Source organism: Brassica napus, chromosome C8, assembly GCF_020379485.1.
Source record: "Brassica napus cultivar Da-Ae chromosome C8, Da-Ae, whole genome shotgun sequence".
NCBI classification, from domain to species: domain Eukaryota; kingdom Viridiplantae; phylum Streptophyta; class Magnoliopsida; order Brassicales; family Brassicaceae; genus Brassica; species Brassica napus.
In genome coordinates, this window is record NC_063451.1 from 13,729,338 (window position 1) to 13,750,028 (window position 20,691).

General features: G+C 34.4%; 1 long non-coding RNA gene across 1 annotated transcript; it reads right to left on the minus strand.

Moving 5' to 3' along the window:
- Nucleotides 1–4,304: 4,304 nt before the first annotated feature.
- LOC111208634 lies at nucleotides 4,305–20,469 on the minus strand. The gene is made up of 3 exons (XR_002660529.2): nucleotides 20,119–20,469; nucleotides 19,887–19,941; nucleotides 4,305–4,463 (listed from the first exon to the last, which is right to left on the minus strand). It is a non-coding gene; the product is annotated as an uncharacterized LOC111208634 (long non-coding RNA).
- Nucleotides 20,470–20,691: the final 222 nt, after the last annotated feature.

Genomic DNA, 20,691 nt, shown 5'->3' on the forward strand with positions numbered 1-20,691 from the left:
AATGATAATATTTAGTTGTCTCATAAACCATTCCCAAGAATTTTCATTCTCTGAGTCGACTACTCCGAATGCAAGAGGATACAAATTAGAATTTCTGTCTACGACAGTTGCAACCAATAGAACTCCTTTGTATTTGTTCTTCAGAAAAGTGCCATCAACCACAATAACCCTCCTTGTGACTCTGTTAAATCCTCGTATCGATTGTCCAAATGCAATAAACAGGTACCGAAATCTCCCTTTGCTGTCAATCTCATACGATGAATGTGTACCCGGATTAGCCTCTCTCAGCATGTGCAAGTATTTCGGTATTTTTCCATAACTTCTCTCTGGTATACCTCTAACAGCATTAACCGCATATTCACGAGCATCCCATGCTAAAGATTTCGTGATCTCACAGCCATGATCCATAAGCATAATCTATATTATATCATTGCATTTCGGCCCTTCTTTAACCCCTTCATACCTATGCATAATCAGACTACCTATAGTTTTGGCCGAAGCAGTCCTACCCGGTTTGGTTTTGCTTGAAGGTGCGCATGTATGTTCACCGACATACTTTTTGATAATCACATATGCAGAATCCTTCAAACACTCTGCTCGAACACACCAATTGCATGCATTATCCTCACATCTAACATACCAAAGCTGTCTATCCGTTTTGATAACCTCGTAGTGAAAGTTATGCTTCATCGCACATATCTCGAAAGTCGCATTCAACAAAGTTTTGTTCTCAAACAATTGTCCCTTCTTAACAACATTGAGCACATAAAACTTTGACATCTTATGTATGTCCTCTTTAGCCGAGATCATGGTATCAGCATGATAGGCATCCTCATCAACTTCGACTCTGCTAATCTTTTCTTTCTTTTTCTCGCACTGCCTCTCAACAAACACATGAGCTGGTTCGTTCCCCCTATCAACCGAGTTTCCCTCCTCTTGAGCAGTACTTGAATCAGCTGGCGACTTGTTAAGATCAAAGTCTGGTTCATTCAGATTCTCAACTTTGGCTTTAGATGTTACACACAATCGAGTAGAAACACACTTTTGAACAAAACCAACAAAATTTTGAAGCTGTCGTTCATTTACAATGATCACAGGTGGACAAGTTGATGTATTGATCAACTCAGTAGGTAGATAACTCAACTCCAAATCGGGTAAGCTATCTTCTTCCATATCAAAATCCTCCAAAACCATTCTTTTAAAAACCTCTAAGGTAGAACTTGATTCCAATAACAATAGCCTAGCCCCTTTCTCATCAGCCGAAAAAACCCATCCCGTGGTTGCTCCAAACTCCCAAACACCACATGTTGTATAGATATGCATCATAGAACAAGAGTTTGGGAAAATCACAAGACAAACTATAGAGAAATCATAGGGAAATCATAGATTGGTGAAGAAGAACATTCAAAATCGTTTTTTTTTTATTTTTCACGAAGCAAATCAATGAAAACACGTTTTAGGAAGTTAGAATATTTTTAGAATATTTTTAAAACGGCAACTTCCTTAATTTTCGAAAATACAGTTTTTTTATCCGTAGAAGGCACCTTCTACACTGTGTAGAACATAAAAAAATTCCAGAATGTAATTTCTACACTAAGTGGACGTTCGTGTATGTTTTAGATTTTGCATTCCTGATAAGTTAGAATACTCAATAAAAGTAGAATCATCTTTCTGAATAAAAGTAGCGATCATTACAAATAGTAGAATTCATATTCTCCATATTTAGAATTATAGTAAAAAGTAGTTTGTACGTTCTAAAACAAGTACATGGATGTGTTCATTCTATAATTCACTTTCTATTCACCCGTTTTGTGTAGAAACAGAATTCTACTTTTAGTAGAACGTAATTTAAAAACATGATTTATTATGTTTTTCAACCCAAAAAAATATGTGTTTGTGTCAATGGGTCTTTTATTAATTGTTTATATTTTTAATAATTTTTTTGATTTTTATAACTATTTATTTCATTAATTTTAACATATGGAAATGGTAAAAAAGAAAAAAAAAAAAAAAAAAGATTTATACCATAAGAACAACTATGCTGTTTTCTCGTTCTCTTTTGGCAATTTTTCCAAAAAAAATACTCAAATAAGATTGCATGACTCAAAATCACCTCATAAGATCGTCCAATTTCACCTTTTATTATTTCTTTAAATGTCATGTTACACATGAGTCTCGTGTCCGAATTTAGTTATGTGTAACGTTATCAACCATAAAAAGGAAGAGCGGAGAAGTAACCACTTACAATCAAATTGAACTACCGCTATTGTCTAATTCATATTAACTATCCGTTTAATTCATTTAAATGGTTTCATCCGTGATATCCGTTTTCTCATAAAGGTATATGTTTGCTTAGATATCCGTCTTTTGTTTCAAGTGGGATATAAATTTTTATTGAGATACTAGATGAGGGTATATTTTTTGACTCCCGCTTAAAATGCTGCAGAGAATATTTTTATTGAAAAAATTATTTTACGTAATGAAAATAATGATTTTAATAAATTTTATATTTAAAAAATTATCTTAAATTTATTTATATGACTTATTTTTTATATTTTTAAATAGGATAAATTTTTTGAAGACTAAAAATAATTCTGACATGTATTATGATTTTGTTTATTTAACCCCTTGTTAAACTTATTTCACACTGATTTTATTTTTAATATTTTAATATAAATAAAATATTTTTTATTTTTAACCCGCTCTGTATTGATAAAATTTATTTTTGTATGTTTTAAAATTTTTCTATAAGTTTATTAAATTTAGTTTATGTGATTTAATTTTTTATTTTTAATGAAACTATTTTTTAGGATTTGAGATAATTTAGACCCGCATTATGTTTTTTGGTGATTTAATCATTTGTTATTTCAACTTGATTTTATTTTAGTGGTTTAATTTAATAAATATTAAACTAATATAAATAATAATTATTAATAAATAATTAATGAGTATTGAAATGGTTAAATCTTAAAAGTACTATTTATACCTTATTATTATTAGAGGAACTGCCGTTTAATATAAAATTATTAATATAGATAATAATTATTAACTTATTCTAAATTAACTGCAATTATTCTACATTATTTTGTGAATTTTAATTTATACTTAATTTTTCACTCATATATATATAATCTATTAGTGAATTCTAGTTAGTATAAATGAGAGTTATGGGTTCCTAGAATATATGAAATAAAAAGGGAGATTATAAATTAAATGCATGAAGTTAGTTATTATTAATAGAGTAAATAAATAATAAAACATAACATATATCAATACTTAGAAGGTACTATAGTTATTTAGATGCAGTTATAAAATAATTAGTTGGACTAAACATATATCAATAGGTCATGTTATTTTTGTTTTCATTTATTTTTATATAAACATTTTGTTTTCAATTCTAAATTGGTATATATTATAATACGTATGTGTCTATCAATTTTTAAAACATAGTAAGTGTACGGTATATTTTTTTCATTGAATAGATTGTTTCAAACTTTCACATATATTTGTATCTTCTTCTATATATATATTTTTGGATTAATATTTTATTATTAAAATCGTAACTATATATATATAAAGATTAGTAAAATATTGTTTTATCATCATATTCAAAAATATTGTAACATTTCACAAATTTAGAAAGTTTTTAAAAATTAAACTTTTCGCTTCATAGATTTATATTATCATGTAAATAATTAAACATTTAGTTTTTGGTTAATTTTTATAATAAACTATATAGTTTAAAATTTGTTTTCATTGGTTTAAGGTAGTACTAAAGATTAATCATTGTTAGATAATATGATTTTTGTTATTTAAAAAAAAAAATCTTTATAATTTTAAAAGTTAACATCGACAAATATTTAAATAATTAACATATGGAGGTATAATATTACAATATTAAATTATATCTATTTAATTTGTACTATCTATAAATCCAATGGATCATATATTGTTTAAATCCAATTATTGATAGCCCAATAAAAATTTATGGTAGGCCCAAAATTTAAATGATAAGATTAGAGATTAAATGTAACATGACTTTCTAGGAGTAGGTCTATTAGGTCAATTTTTTAAAAAATCACACATGAATCAAGGTTGTGACTTCTGTTTTAATATATAAGATATATATTGAATTGAATTTCAAAAAAGTTACTTTATAATAATTAACCAAAAATAAATATTATTTAAGACTTAACAGTTTTTCAATTATTTATATTAATATTTTGTAAATATTATATTATCTGTATTTGTTTGGCTATTTAGAGAAAATGTTCTTTTTTTTGTCATATGTTTGATTTATTGCCTTTTTGTCAACTTTTGATTCATTGCTTAAGCCCAAAAGGCTTTTACAAAATAGTTTTGAAATAATCCATTACAAATTTACAACCATATAAGTCTAATACGTGCTGTAATTAGGTTACAATGGTCGACCGGTTGTCATGAACCAAATGACGCCATCACCGCTGCACCACCATTGTAGGTAAAATAAATCAATAAATCAAACTTTGTTGTGAAAGAAATATGTAATTGTTGCTTTCAAGAAAGAAAAAAAAATTGTTTTTGTTAGATAAGTAGAACATGGTTAGTGTTTTAATAAAATTAGATACAATTATATAAAGAGAATAATAAGTGGTTCTTCAAATAAAAGGAATAAATAGTTGGATACAATATTTATCGATAGGTCATGATTCTGTTTTAATAGAATAGATTTACGGTCTAAGACACTTTTTGAGTTTATTTACGGTTTAGGTCACTTTTAACTACTAATACACTTGTTGTTAACTATTTTCTGCGTTTCAATTTAGTTGTCGTTGTAGAATAAAATTTTGGTTTAAAATAAGTGTTTTTTTATAATTTCAATGCAAAATTTATTAACTTTATATTCCAATATATTTTTCTATTGGTTAAAATTTTGTTAGGTGTATTGTTAAAGATACTTTTATTTAGTTTTTTTTATCACAAATATAATTTTATTTAGTAAAAGTACAAAATTAAATATTTTTTAATTTGTGTCAAATTCTAAAACGAAATTAAAATAAAACGGATGGAGTAGTTCCTAAAAGAAAATCTAGGGGTGGGTGTTCGGATACCCGTTCAGTTCGGATCGGTATTTCGGATTTTCGAGTATTTTGATATAGGGGTATAAAACCCGTTAGGGTATTTCTGTATTTGGATCGGGTTCGGATATTTTTAGTTCGGGTTCGGTTATTTCGGGCCGGGTTCGAATATTGAGATTTTGAAAAATAAAATTAAAATTTTTATTTTTAGGTTTATTCTATCTAAAAATATAGATTTCACTTAACTGATTTTTTATTTTTTAATAGATTGAATGATTGATAAATTTGGAGATAACATTAATTTGGCTATTGTTTTGAAATTTTGAATGTAACTTTTGTTAATACATGAAAAAAAAACTTGACATGCATTTTGATCGTGTGACAAATCATTTTCTCCGTAATTATATGTATATTATATGATCTTAAAATATGTGTAACATCAATATAAATATTTTAAATAAAAAGAGAGATGTAAACAAGAAATATAAGGATAAGTATACATATGTTCGGTTATCTTTGTATATTCATTCGGGTTCAGATATTACCCATTCGGGGTTCGGAGATTCAATATCTCCTAAATCAATACCCGTTCAGGTATTTTGCCATTTCGGTTCGGATTTCGGTTCGAGTTTTTCGGATCAGATTCGGATACGGGTTCGAGTATAAGGTAAAATGTCCACCCCTTAGAAAATCAATTGTTATCTCTAATTAGTTACATCCTAGTGTTACGCTAACAGCAAACAATTCAACTGTAATAATATTCTAATATTCAAAAATAAATCAGACCTAAAAGATAATAAAGACGACAAATCTTTCTACAGGAAATCCTTTGATTCCTCTAGTCTTCTTCTTTTTTGTTTTGCTGGATAGCTCGGTCTTCGTCCACGTCGACAGGTCCACGCCCAAGCCTCAAGCTTCCCTGTCACAAAAACGCGCCTCAGCTCTATCTGCAGCCGTGTGCTCTCGCCCAGGGGCGGATCCACTTGATTGTTGACTTGAAGAAAAAAATAGAGCCAAAGGAGAAGTATGAAGTAGATTGGGTCTGGTGCAAAAATAGGGACATGATCTTAAAAGATTGTCTATCAAGGCTTTATGAAGGTTTAGAGAAGTCTAAAAGTATCATGAAGCCTGTGCAAAGATAGGGTTTAAGTCCAGGAGGGACTTATACATCATTTAGAGAAGCTTGGACGATATGTGCAGAGTTAGGGCGAGGTACGGACAGGCGGTCCGTACCATCGACCGTACAAAGCAGCAATGGCCGTACTAAGCTTATCTGAGCGATCAAGAGAAGTGCAAGCTTAGGGCGTGGCTTACTTGGAGTAATAAGACCGTTGGGGAGTTCAGATGACAAGGGAATATGCCATAGGATCTGTGTGGTCCAAGACAGGCTGGAAAGGGAAAGGCACTTTCACTTTACAGCCTTATCCACACAAGAATCCATCATGTCCCTTGATTCAAACTGAAGCGATCCCATCCATTCAAGCCAGCCTGTCCGAGCTGTATCTTCAGCCAATAAGGAGACATCACTCAGATTACATTGACCAGCCCAAGACTCAATCCTAGGCGTCCATATTCTAAAGCAAGTTCAACCATTAGATGTAGGTTTATGATTTGTAACCTGCATTGTATTTAAAGACCCAAAGGGGCGTCTTTGTATCTCCTAAGGGAGTAAGGGGGATTTCCCCTCTCCACTTCATGAATCATAAACTTGTTCTTGAATCTAAAACCCTATTCTCTAATCTCTTATTCTCCTAATCTCTCAGTCTCTTAATCTCTGTTCCTAAGTCTCTTATTCTCTCATAAACACTCTCATCAATCTCTCTTTCTAAATCACCTAGAGCAAGCTCTCATCTTTCTCCATTGGAGTTTATACACACACACATACAACCAGAGAAGAAAACTCTACAAATCTCATATGGTATCAGAGCCAGGTTCATCAGAACCTGAGCTGAAGCTTCCGCAAGTCCACAGCTCACGCTTCAGCTCAAAACCAAACCATTGAGGCTTTCCCATCCGGTTCAGTCCCTTGTGAAGAAGAAGGCTGAAGCTTGGCGATTTCCCTTGGTTCCTCATCATGTTCTCTACCTACTCAGATGGAGATTATCCTTGGAGGCAAAGGTGTATGGAGAGGCCTAACTAACCTGACTCCAAAGCTCCTTGTCCAAGAGAAGTTTCACATCCGGCTACAAGAGTATGGTGGCAAGAGTTTGGCGCCTAGATTTTCTGAAGAAATGAGGGGTCTTTTGAGTTGATGGTACAAGATGGTGGCCATGAACTGAAGGAGAAGGAGGTGGGTGATGATCCAGACTCTCAGATCCAACAAAAGTCATGGCCGGTTTCACAAAATGCAAAAGGAATCAACCTGGTTTCTTGTTGTAAGCGATTCTATAAACCATCTTGATAATGAGCTTGTGTTGTTGACTGGTTGTGATGATGTGATGTGATTGAAATCCTGAGGATTGTTTAAAAGATTGCTAAATGAAATAAAATGAATTTAGAATCTATCCCAGGATACTTAAAGAGCTTGGCTTCCTAGTAATCCGAAAATTTTACTAGTTGTACTAGGCTTACTAGCAGCAGTAAGCGCATTTAAAAATGTCTAGTAACTTATAAGTATTACTAGGATTACTAGATATGTTAATATGCTTAGCTCCGGTTCATAATGATGCTTGTTGTGATTGATTGAATCTGCTTGCATACATGGATTGAAACCGGATTGAAAGCTGTTGCATATAGTCTTGTGGCTGTCTTACATTGAAGCATTAGATTCATGTCTAAATGCTGAGTAAAGAAGCTTTAAAAATGCCTAAGTAGCTTGCATAAATCTGAAAAGAAAGTGCTTGTGCTTAGAGAGATTGCTTGCAAAGATAGAACTTGAAAATGACTTGTCTTAATCTGTTGCAATGCTTGTGAGATTGGGAATCAAACTTGATGATTAATCAAGGATTGATCCCAATACTCTTGTGTCTTATCCTTGCTGGAGTTTGAGTGGTATTTCAGGTTCACAAGAAGTATTCTTTGCTCACCACCTATCAAAGACAAGAGGAAGACTTGAACCATTGTGTGGAGCAATGGGAAGATACTTGTGTGTGGAAGCTGGTTTAAGAAGCGCAGACCATGAGGTTGTTGAGCTCCTGGTTCAAGACATACAAGCGGAAGACTTGACCATTGTGTGGAGCAATGGGAAGGTTCTTGTGTGTAGAAGCCGGTTTAAGAAGCGCAGGCCACGAGGTTGTTGAGCTCCTGGTTCAAGACACACAAGAAGAAGAAGGTCACCACCTAAGCCATGAGGAAGGCCGGTGATCTGAGGGTATTTGAAGCTGAAGGCAAAAGGGTGGATCAGTGATTTAAGCGCAGCTGTTAGGGTGATGTGGTCCTGGTCTTGAAGTTCAATGAGGCTCATTTCAAGCTTGGATCTCCCCTATACTCGGTCTCAAGCTTGCGGTGGGGATTCAAATGAGCAACCTGAAGAGCCAAAGTTCAAGACCTGTTTCCTCCTTATCATTACAAGAGAATGATAAGATGAAGCCTGTTGCCAACATTCTGTGGGAAGTCCACAACATGCTCCAAAGAGGGTAAAGAGGATGTTGTGACAATGGAGAAATGGAGCCTATTGCCAACATTCCGTGGGAAGTCCACAGCCTGCTCCAAAGAGGGTAGAGAGGATGTTGTGACAATGGTGGTTAAGTGGGGCTAGAACAGTTACCTTCTGGTTGGGAAGCTATGGATCAGCTACTATATAGAGTTAGAGCAGTTACCTTCAGTTGGAACAATACCTTCTGGTTGGGAAGCTATGGATCAGCTACTATATGGAATTAGAACAGATACCTTCAGTTGGGAAGCTTTGAATCAGCCATAACTACTGAAGACCATTGCAAGCTGATCATAAAGTGATCCAGCCGAAGTAGAGGGAAGAAGAAAGCTACTCAATAAGCTTCTGGTGTGAGATGCTTGGAGAGTGAGCTGAGGTATCTCCTCAGTGCAATGCGTGGAGAGTGAGCTGAGGTATCTCCTCAGTGCAATGGTGGTTAAGTGGGGCTGTAAGCATCAAGTCTGAAGAAGATGGAGGTGTTCCAACAAGAATAATCATGGAGCTTAGTATGCGCTCACCTTCAAGCTTGGATGTTCCCTATACTCGGTCTCAAGCTTGAGGGGGAGTGTTGGTGAGCTTGCATGATAAGAGAAGGAGCTGATAAGCTCAGCAAGTGAGGGGTTCAAGTGGTGTGTGAAGAGCAGCCACTCCTCACCAAAGCAAAAGGAGCTAGGCATGTCTTACCTGATGGAGATGGCAAGAAGCCACGAGAAAAAAGAAGACTCAGGCCGGTCCAGTCACTCCTCATCAAAGAAAAAGAGAAGTTTCCCTTAACTCAATTCAATTTATCATTGTCAACATATCTAGTAATCTATCAGGAATACTAGTTTTACTAAAGAAGAGTTGTTAAGCATCATCTGAATCCGTTAGGAATACTAGTTTTACTAGACGGCAACATATCTAGTAATATATAAGGAATACTAGTCTTACTAAGACGGTCAATAAGCATGAATTGATTGAGTTATGTTCTTTGATAATAACTGATACACTTGTGGAATAATGTATCAGGTACCTTACTTGGAGACTCAATGGAGAGGATCAGGTCGCTCCTAGCCTTTCAAGATGACATGAAGTCCGGTGAAAGGGGGAGATACTAAACCGGTTCTATAGAAGAGTCCAAGAAGGTGTGTGAAGTGTGCGCAAGCCTTGAAGTGTTGCTGCAGCTGTTTAGGTCGTGATCCAGAGCTGTTTGTGTCAAACCACACTGGTTCTAAGGCACAAGAGCTCACTGGCCAATCCCCAGGCCTTGTTGGCTCTACTCTTTTTCCCTCATCAAGTTTTTGTCCCAAAGGGTTTTCCTTGGTGAAGTTTTTAATGAGGGAGTTCTTCAAGGTTCCAAGCTTGACTTAGGATCACCTATAGTCAAGCTTGAGGGGGAGTGTTGACTTGAAGAAAGAAATGGAGCCAAAGGAGAAGTATGGAGTAGATTGGGTCTGGTGCAAAGTTAGGGACATGATCTTAAGAGATTGTCTATCAAGGCTTCATGAAGGTTTAGAGAAGTCTAGAAGTATCATGAAGCATGTGCAAAGATAGGGTTTAAGTCCAGGAGGGACTTAGACATCATTTAGAGAAGCTTGGACGATATGTGCAGAGTTAGGGCGAGGTACGGACAGGCGATCCGTACCATCGACCGTACAAAGCAGCAATGGCCGTACTAAGCTTATCTGAGCGATCAAGAGAAGTGCAAGCTTAGGGCGTGGCTTACTCGGAGTAATAAGACCGTTGGGGAGTTCAGATGACAAGGGAATATGCCATAGGATCTGTGTGGTCCAAGACATGCTGGAAAGGGAAAGGCACTTTCACTTTACAGCCTTATCCACACAAGAATCCATCATGTCACTTGATTCAAACTGAAGCGATCCAATCCATTCAAGCCAGCCTGTCCGAGCTGTATCTTCAGCCAATAAAGAGACATCACTCAGATTACATTGACCAGCCCAAGACTCAATCCTAGGCGTCCATATTCTAAAGCAAGTTCAACCATTAGATGTAGGTTTATGATTTGTAACCTGCATTGTATTTAAAGACCCAAAGGGGCGTCTTTTTATCTCCTAAGAGAGTAAGGGGGATTTCCCCTCTCCACTTCATGAATCATAAACTTGTTCTAGAATCTAAAACCCTAATCTCTAATCTCTTATTCTCCTAATCTCTCAGTCTCTTAATCTCTGTTCCTAAGTCTCTTATTCTCTCATATACACTCTCATCAATCTCTCTTTCTAAATCACCTAGAGCAAGCTCTCATCTTTCTCCATTGGAGTTTATACACACACACATACAACCAGAGAAGAGAACTCTACAAATCTCATATTGATGGCCATTAAAATCACTTGATATCACCAAAGAATGTTAAAATGTTGTTCTGTATAGGAAATTATCAAAATATTAGTAGCAGAATCGGTAAAATATGATATCTGAATTGGTAAAACCACGCGTCTATTATCGGGTGGTCAAAGCGTTTTGTGGATCCTCAAAGGATCCAAGTTGGAATCCGTACCACACCAGATTTTCACAGCAAGGAATCATCGGGGCTTTCACATTCTCTCTTCGGAGAATAGTTTACCATTTTTAAAAAAATATGATATCTGACCCCCACAAAATTAGGGTTTGATTCCCACCAATGACTCCTTAAATTTGTTTGAACGCAGTCAGATTTAATACTGGGTCCACCAAGGTCTCGAACCCGACTCCTGGTCGACCATGGGCGCATCCCCTCCGCGGCGTGAACCCACGTTGCTCCTCTCGAAGCTGTGGCCTTTGTCTCTTTCCGGTGTTGCAGTCATCGCGCTAGGCCGTATCTCAGCGTTCAGTCTATATGAGATCTTGCCTCACGGTGGTTGTCAAGTCGTTGCGACTCCATGAAAGCACGATTCACCACCACAGCTCTCCTTCCAACTTGTTTCCGTCTTTGTCGTGTTCTCAGCTCTCACCGCCACGTCGGTCTATTAAGATAGAAAATCTGGTTTACACTAAATCATACATTGGTTATTAGGTGAATGTATCCCGGTTATATCACACGCTCTATATAAAGAGCATTCATTGTAACAGAATTTGTATGATGAATAAGAAAAACATTTTCGATCATTTTTTCTCGTTTACATTCTGTTATGGTATCAGAGCTCGAGAACTAACTTCTCGATCGATCCTTTCCGGCGCATCTTCTCCGTTGATAGATCGTTTGATTTACGCATCATCGATCGTCAATATCACGGATCTGTTCGTTTGCGGAAGTTTTCTCATCGTCAAGAATGGTGGTTGTTCGTAGATCTACTCGTCGGACCAACAGAGCCGCTTCGTCGACTCGCCGATCATCAACTCCGGAAGCTGTAGCTGATCCAACACCTCTGTTTCCATTTACGGTATCTCCTGATAGCATTCACTCTCCGTTTCATCTCACTAGTGATGATAACCCCAGACTTTCACTTACATCTGAGATTCTCGATGGTACGGATTACGATAATTGGCGTCTTGCTCTGACTATAGCTCTAGATGCGAAGAACAAATTTGCTTTCATTGATGGATCTTTAGCTAGGCCAAGTGATTCTCATCCAACTTTTCGAATCTGGTCTAGATGTAACTCGATGGTGAAGTCTTGGATTCTCAACTCCGTTTCTAAACCGATTTACAAAAGTATATTGCGATTTAATGATGCTTCAGAGATTTGGAAGGATTTGATGACGCGTTTCCACATCACAAATCTTCCACGTTCGTATCAATTGTCTCAACAGATTTGGGCTCTTGAGCAAGGCGCGATGGATCTCTCTGCTTATTATACAAAATTTAAGACCTTATGGGATGAACTTGATGAAGCTAGTTGTGAGACTACTTGTCAGACGTGTGATTGTTGTAACGTGATGAAGACGAAAGAGGATCATGCTAAGGTAATCAAGTTCTTGGCTGGTTTGAATGATTCATACTCCGTTATTCGCAGCCAGATCATCATGAAGTAACATGTTCCTGCTTTATCTGAAATCTATCACTTACTTGATCAAGATCATAGTCAGCGCAGCATTCATCCTATTCAGAATGCGACTGCTTTCAATATGGTCAATCAGGATACTCATGGATCTGTTCATGCTACTCAAGGCTTTCATCCTTCTAAACATCACCAAAGCAAACCAATTTGTGGTCACTGTGGCTACACTGGCCATACAGTGGATACCTGCTACAAGATACATGGTTATCCCGTTGGTTTCAAACATAAGCAAAAGAATCAATCTGAAAAGATTGTTGCTTCATCAAAGACCACGGGAGCTTCAAAACCAGTTGTAGCTCAAATCTCTGTTCCAAATGCTGATAGTTTTGGTGATGTTGAACACCTTACAGGATTGATGAATCACCTTTCTAAAGATCAGATACAAGGGGTGATCGAGTACTTCAATACTCAACTCCAGACGACAGGACAATCCAATACTGGAGCTTCTACATCTCAGGGCAGTATAACAGCCTTACCTGGTATGGCATTTTCCTCATCTACACTACACTTTGTAGGAGCTCTACAAGCTACCAAAAATATACTGTCTTCTGAATCTTGGATAGTAGACAGTGGCGCTACACATCATGTTTGTCATGACAAAGAATTATTTGAGAATTTGTCTAATGCTGTTCATTCATCTGTGACTTTGCCTACTGGATTGGGAGTTCAAATTGCAGGCATTGGTACAATCAAGATGACTGATTCTATGATTCTCAACAACGTTCTGTTTATCCCAGACTTTCGTCTTAACCTCCTGAGTATCAGTCAGTTAACTAAAGATTTGGGTTACAGAGTTGTTTTTGATAAAGCATCTTGCATGGTACAGGATCCTATCAAGGGGCTGATGATTGGTCAGGGTGAAGAGATAGCTAATCTGTACGTGCTTGATATGGACACCATTCGTCAGAGTCTTGATCAGAAGATTGCTTTCTGTTCCAATGTTATTTTTGATTCTTCTGTTTGGCATAATAGATTGGGTCATCCATCTATTCAGAAAACTGATTTCATTACTCATGTATTGGGTTTAAAACACAAGAATAAAGATCAGTTTCATTGTCCTATTTGTCCATTGGCAAAACAAAAGCATTTACCCTTTGATTCTCAAAATAACATGTGCACTACTGCGTTTGAACTTCTACATATTGATACTTGGGGGCCTTTCTCAGTTCCAACGTCAGAAGGGTATCGATATTTTCTCACCATTGTGGATGATTATACAAGGGTCACATGGATATATCTTATGAGAACAAAGGATGAAGTCTTACGTATTTTTCCGGATTTCTTAAGAATGATTGAGACTCAATATAATGGAGTGGTTAAAGGCGTAAGATCAGATAATGCAAATGAGTTGAAATTTACTGATCTTTTCAAGAGCAAAGGCATTATGTCATTTCACTCATGTCCAGAAACGCCACAACAAAATTCAGTGGATGAGAGGAAACATCAACACATACTGAGTGCGGATTCCTTTGGAGCATTGGGGAGATTGTGTACTTACTGCAGTCTTTCTTATAAACCGTCTTCCAAGTCCTTTGTTGCAGAACAAGAGTTCTTTTGAAGTTTTAACATCTAATAAAGCAGATTACAATGGTCTGCGTGTCTTTGGTTGTCTAGCATATAGCTCAACATCATCCAAGAACAGACATAAGTTCAAGCCAAGAGCTTGGCCTTGTGTGTTTCTTGGTTATCCTTCTGGATACAAAGGCTACAAATTGTTAGATATTGAGACACATCAGACTCATATATCTCGAAATGTAGTCTTTCATGAAGACATTTTTCCATTTACTCAAGATCTTTCTGATTCTGATTTGGATTTTTTTCTAAGAAGGATGTTGAGATACAGAGTTCTGAGGCAGATGTTGTAGTACAAAGGTCTGATTCAGTAGTGACAGATGGAGTTCCTGCAGATGTTGTTGAAGAGTCTCCTGCAGTAGTGAACATTCCTTCTAGTCTTAATACTCCTGGTCAACCTGTACAGACAACTGATGCAGAGACAAGTAAACGTGCTTCTAAACCTCCAGCGTACTTACAAGATTATTTCTGTAACTTGAATACGATGGAGATACCTTATCCAATGGCAAATTATTTGTCATATGGAAAATTGTCAGAAGGATATAAGGCATATATTTGTTCTGTTAACCTTCATGCTGAGCCGAGTTCTTTCACACAGGCAAAGAAGTTCGATGAGTGGTTGAAAGCAATGAATGAAGAACTAATTGCATTAGAGAGCACATATACATGGGAAGTTTGTTCTCTTCCTAATGGTAAACATGCCATTGGGTGTTGTTGGGTTTACAAAGTGAAGTTAAACGCTGATGGCACATTGGAAAGATATAAGGCGAGGTTGGTAGCTAAGGGATATACCCAACAAGAAGGGATTGATTTTGTGGATACTTCTTAACCAGTGGCTAAAATGACTACTGTGAAGACCTTGATAGCTGTTGCTGCAGCCAAGAAGTGGAAGCTAAGTCAATTGGATATCTCTAATGCTTTTCTAAATGGCGAGTTAACTGAGGAGATCTATATGGCTCTTCCTCCTGGTTACACTCCGAAAGAAGGTACCATATTACCTCCTAATCCTGTGTGTCGTCTGAAGAAATCAATATATGTTTTAAAACAGGCTTCACGACAGTGGTTTCTTAAATTCAGTTCTACCTTGAGGAAGTTGCAGTTTAAGAAATCACATTCTGATCATACATTGTTTGTGAGGAACAATAATGGCAAGTATCTTGCCGTCTTAGTGTATGTTGATGATATAATCATCGCCAGTAATGATGATGTGGAGGCAGAGAGACTTAAAGATGATTTGAAGAAGGCTTTTAAACTACATGATTTAGGTGAATTGAAATATTTTCTCGGTTTGGAGATTGCGCGATCAAGCAAGGGTATCTCAGTGTGTCAACGTAAGTATACGCTGGAGCTACTTGAAGAAACAGGCATGTTGGCTTGCAAGCCTTCAAGTATTCCTATGGATCCTAGTTTGAAGTTAGCTCAACATTCTACAGAGCCTTTACTTGAAGATGGAAGCGTTTATCGCCATTTGATTGGTAAGATGATGTACTTAACTATCACTCGGCCTGACATTACATTTGCTATCAACAAGCTGTGTCAGTTCTCGTCTGCTCCCAAGGCATCTCAACTTCAAGCTGCTTATAAAGTGTTGCATTATCTTAAGGGTACCATTGGACTTGGCTTGTTCTATTCAGCTAGCTCTGATTTTACTCTTTAGGCTTTACTGTCTTCCTTGGATCCTCCCTTATTTCCTGGAAGTCCAAGAAACAACATGTTGTTTCGCATTCTTCTGCAGAATCTGAGTACAGAGCGATGGCTTTTGCGGTACGCGAGCTCATTTGGCTTATAAATTTGGTTCAAGAGTTGCAGGTACCTCAAAAGGGTCCGGTGGTTTTGTTCTGTGATTCTACAGCTGCAATTCACATTGCTAATAATGCTGTCTTTCATGAACGCACCAAACATATAGAGTTGGATTGTCATCAAGTCCGGGATAGAATTGAGGAGGGGCTTATCAAAACATTGCATGTTCGAACTGATCTTCAGATTGCGGATGTCTTTACTAAACCGTTGTTTCCGACTCAGTTCAACAAGCTTATTGGCAAGATGTCTCTCACAAGTTTGTACTTGACATCTTGAGGAGGGGTATTAAGATAGAAAATCCGGTTTACACTAAATCATACATTGGTTATTAGGTGAATGTATCCCGGTTATATCACACGCTCTATATAAAGAGCATTCATTGTAACAGAATCTGTATGATGAATAAGAAAAACATTTTCGATCATTTTTTCTCGTTTACATTCTGTTACGGTCACCGTGCGTTATTGATCTGGGCTCGGGATCAAAAGCTCATTCAATGATGGCCGAGTTCTGATAATTGCATCTTTAGTTCTTAATTAAAGATCTTGCTTCTTTTCAGTTATACCCAAAGTCTAAACAAACATTCACAGATTAGTGTTTAATTTCACCCTTTAACTTTCAATTGTCCACTATACACGTCTAACTGCATCCTAAAATGACTTATAAAAAAATAAAAACAAATGTTAAAACTCAATAAAATCATGAGATATCTACTTATCTATACTATTAAATTTGAATTCCTAATAGGATTTTACTCTAATTTTTATTTACGTAGTTTTATCATTCCTTTATTTGGATTATTTTAAATAAATTTTGGCAGGATCCTACTTGATTTTTACGGCTACCTTTTTCAGTAATTTACTCATTCTGCCATTCATTTTGAACCAAAATTATCACTCATTAAGGGTAAAAACGTAACTGAGCATTTGGAACATACTTCCCCTATTTACACACGAATATATTGTCTGAGCCCATCAAAACTACAGCCTAACATCTACAAAAGTCAAACTAATATAAAGGATGTACTTTTATTTCATAACTTTCAAAGTATATATTAATTCATATATACTACATATACAAAATATTATGTTTACGACATGATTAAAGTTATAATCTTATTACGATGATCTATATAATCATTCTTCTATTTTACAAGCATGTACATCACATATATATATATCATTATATATGTTATCAGAAATTACATGTTAATGGTTTGTATCAATGTATAGTATACATTGATATAATTCCTAACAATATTGGCAGTTTAAAATGATTTGATAGCCCAAAAAAATATAGCATCGTCGTGAACTACATTAATATTTGCCTAACAATATTCTTAATAATATTTGGTCCATTTATTAGTTTACAGCTGCAAATACAATAATATTTCAAAAGAAATTATGCTATATATACGAATATACCTATTAATATTTTAAAAGGATTTCAAAAACGGTAACGAAAAAGATTAGTAATGACTATACAAAAAAATTGTTTTAGAACACTTAAAGTATTAACTTCACCTTTTAATATTATAGACTTATCAAAACGAACTCAAACCAAAACAAAGCTCATTTGAAAGTGTATTGTTTTTATGAACAAAAATAAATTCCATACTAACCATTTGTTTATTATAATTCAAACTTTACATATTAATTAAAATATGTATAATGAAAAACGTAAATTTTTATTAAATTTGTAATATAATAGTATATATTAATAAGTTAAAATTGTAAATAAAATAACTTATTAATTTGTATAGTCACTACATAATTTTATTGATTAAAAGTATACCACTTTCATTATCTTTAAAAAAATTTAATTAGTATTTTGTAAACATAAAAAATCATTTTTAAAATAATAATAATAATAATAATAATAATAATAATAATAATAATAATAAGAAAGAGAACAATTACATTGAAATTTGCTATGAAATTTATGAGATTTTTTAAAATTTTAGTAAATATTAATTATTTTAAATGCAATTTTAAAAAGAAAACGAGTTTTTTAGTAAAATCAGTCGATACTATTAAAACAGAATCTGTAATAGAATTATGCCGTTAACTTTTACAGCTATTTTCATTACTATAACATTTCCTTATTTGGATTTTTAAATGTAATTGTCGCCACATATTATTGAACCAATGAGCTGTTTTTGATTTCTTTTAATCAATTTATTTAATACCCACGCAAATTAAAAGAAAACGGAAATAGAAACTGAAATTAATTATTGTTCATCTCTTTCTCCAAACGAAAATAACCTTCCACTAATATATAACGTTTCATTAGACCCATAGTTTTCGTGGTATACACTATGTAATCGTTCAATTCAACTAATGATTATATACCATAAAACATTGACATATATTAAAGATTATAGTTTTCTACTTTTGTTTTTGAGAAAAGGTTTTTTTTAGTTTTCTACCTTTACACTGTCATTTTATAGATATACTATTAACCTAATTTTGGAATAACAAAATGTTACCCAAACAATATTTTCGATATAACGTATATACACTCACGATAACTGTGTGGTTTTCTCTCTCATGATAGCTGTGTTTTTATAATATCATCCTGAAAAACTTAATATGTTAAGAATATTTTGTTAAGATTAACTATTTTGTGCTTTAATATCCTCAGAAATTTTAGAATCTCCTTAGCTATAAAAAAATGTATAACTTGTGCAATACATAGTTAATCATTGACTGCACTATATTTGTAACTAATTATTAAGATTACAAGCACCCAACTATAGGAACGTCGTTAATCATGAATTTTTAAAGTATATAAATATTTTGTGCATATCTTAATTGACTATCTAAAAATATTTAGATTCTCCAAATAATTATAGATTTTATAAATCACTAACATAAAATATCTTTTCGCGATCATCTTACAAGATGAGAATGTAAGAAACTATTCAAGTGAAAATAGATTTTATCCAATTATTCTAGAGCGTGGAAGAACATTCAAAATTTCTTTGGTGAATTTGTTTGCCTGAAAATATTATAAAACCCATATAGCCCACTATATTTCTTTGTTTTTAATTAAAAGAAAACATGAATATTATATTCAGATTTTCACTTTTTTAGTTTAAACAAATATTAAAATATGCAATGAAAAATAAATTTGTATTATATTTGTCAGTGTAATTGTTAAAAGTAAATTTAAACATTTTATAGAGTAAACCTTTTAAAAAATAAACTTTTTAAGGGTGTGTATTTAACTCAGAATTTGAGGTGATTTATATTAATTAAAATAAAAAATTCACTGTTACTCAAACGTGAATTTTAAAACTCATTTAAATATGTTTTTATTGGATTGACATTTCATAAAATATTACAAATCCATTGTTATTGAAAATAATTTAAATTGTGCAGTTTAAAGTTTTAAATGATTTTAGAGTGTTTGGATGGAGTTTCTTAGTAAAACAAATCACACACAATTGTAAATATATTAGCTTAGCAAATATTAAAACATATAATATTTAAATTAACAAAACTTTATCTCTATTAAATGAAATATTAAAAAGAAATAATACTATTTTATTCTATTAAAACTGAAGTACAAAATAATATTTGCCAATTTTTAAATGGTTTCTTACATATTTTCATTTCTTTTTTAACTAATTCTAACAATTTTATTTATTGTCATCTTTTATTACAAAGTATAAATAAAACTTACCTATTTTTAAGTGTTTTACTAAATCTTGTACATTCGTTTTTCACTCTTCTTAACTACTTCATTAATTATTTTTACCATAATAATTTGACATTTATTTTACACTAGCGTCAGCATGTTTTTCGGATTGACCGGCGTCTTAGTATAATGTATGCGTGTAAAATACTGTAATGAACATGTTTTAATACTTAAAGTTAGATGATTATACCTCAAAATATTTTTGATTGACAGCGGTGACCACCATGACACTGGAGCACTGAATTCTGCATAAGAAGGCAGGAGGGTTAAATTAAACACTACTTTGAGAATTGATAAGAAAGAGATGGGATCATATACAAATAATATCTTACAACCTACTATACGTCTAAAACATTATAGTCCCACTATGAATATTCGTTAGAGACCTAATTCTAGGTTGAAGAGGAGGGTGATTATGATACATTTTCATCCATTTTTACAGCCAAGGCGGAGAGGTTCAAATGTTGAGTGTCGGACGGCTGGTTGAGCAACAGAAGCACCAGAGGATGACATTTCGACTACTGGATGAAATCTATGCGGGTTTAAAAAATATGTGAGTTGATTTGAGATGCACGGCCCTGGTGTATGACATGAACTATATATATAGGTGAAAAGTTTGAAGCGGTTAGGAAACCCAGCCATTATTGAGGGTCTGAGTAAAGACTGGGAGATCTGTGAGATGTATAGATAGAGGAAGATTAACAGTTAATGTGTTTAATTGAAGAAGTAGAAACGATAACGTATGTGAGTGTGAGAAAGTTAGGATATGCAGCATTCACCCATTATCGTCGCGGTCCGTTACAGGAAACCGAGCACAATCGATCGTCGTACTCGCCGCCGTAGTGAGAGAAACGAAGAAGACAATTAGGTTAGCGCCATATGAGATGTTCCTGGGCCTTAAAAATTACGAAATAAAGCCCATTATCGCAGCACATGCGCACATCAAACTTAAGCCCATACGGTCCCCAAATTATTGAAGCACCAGCGTTTCATTT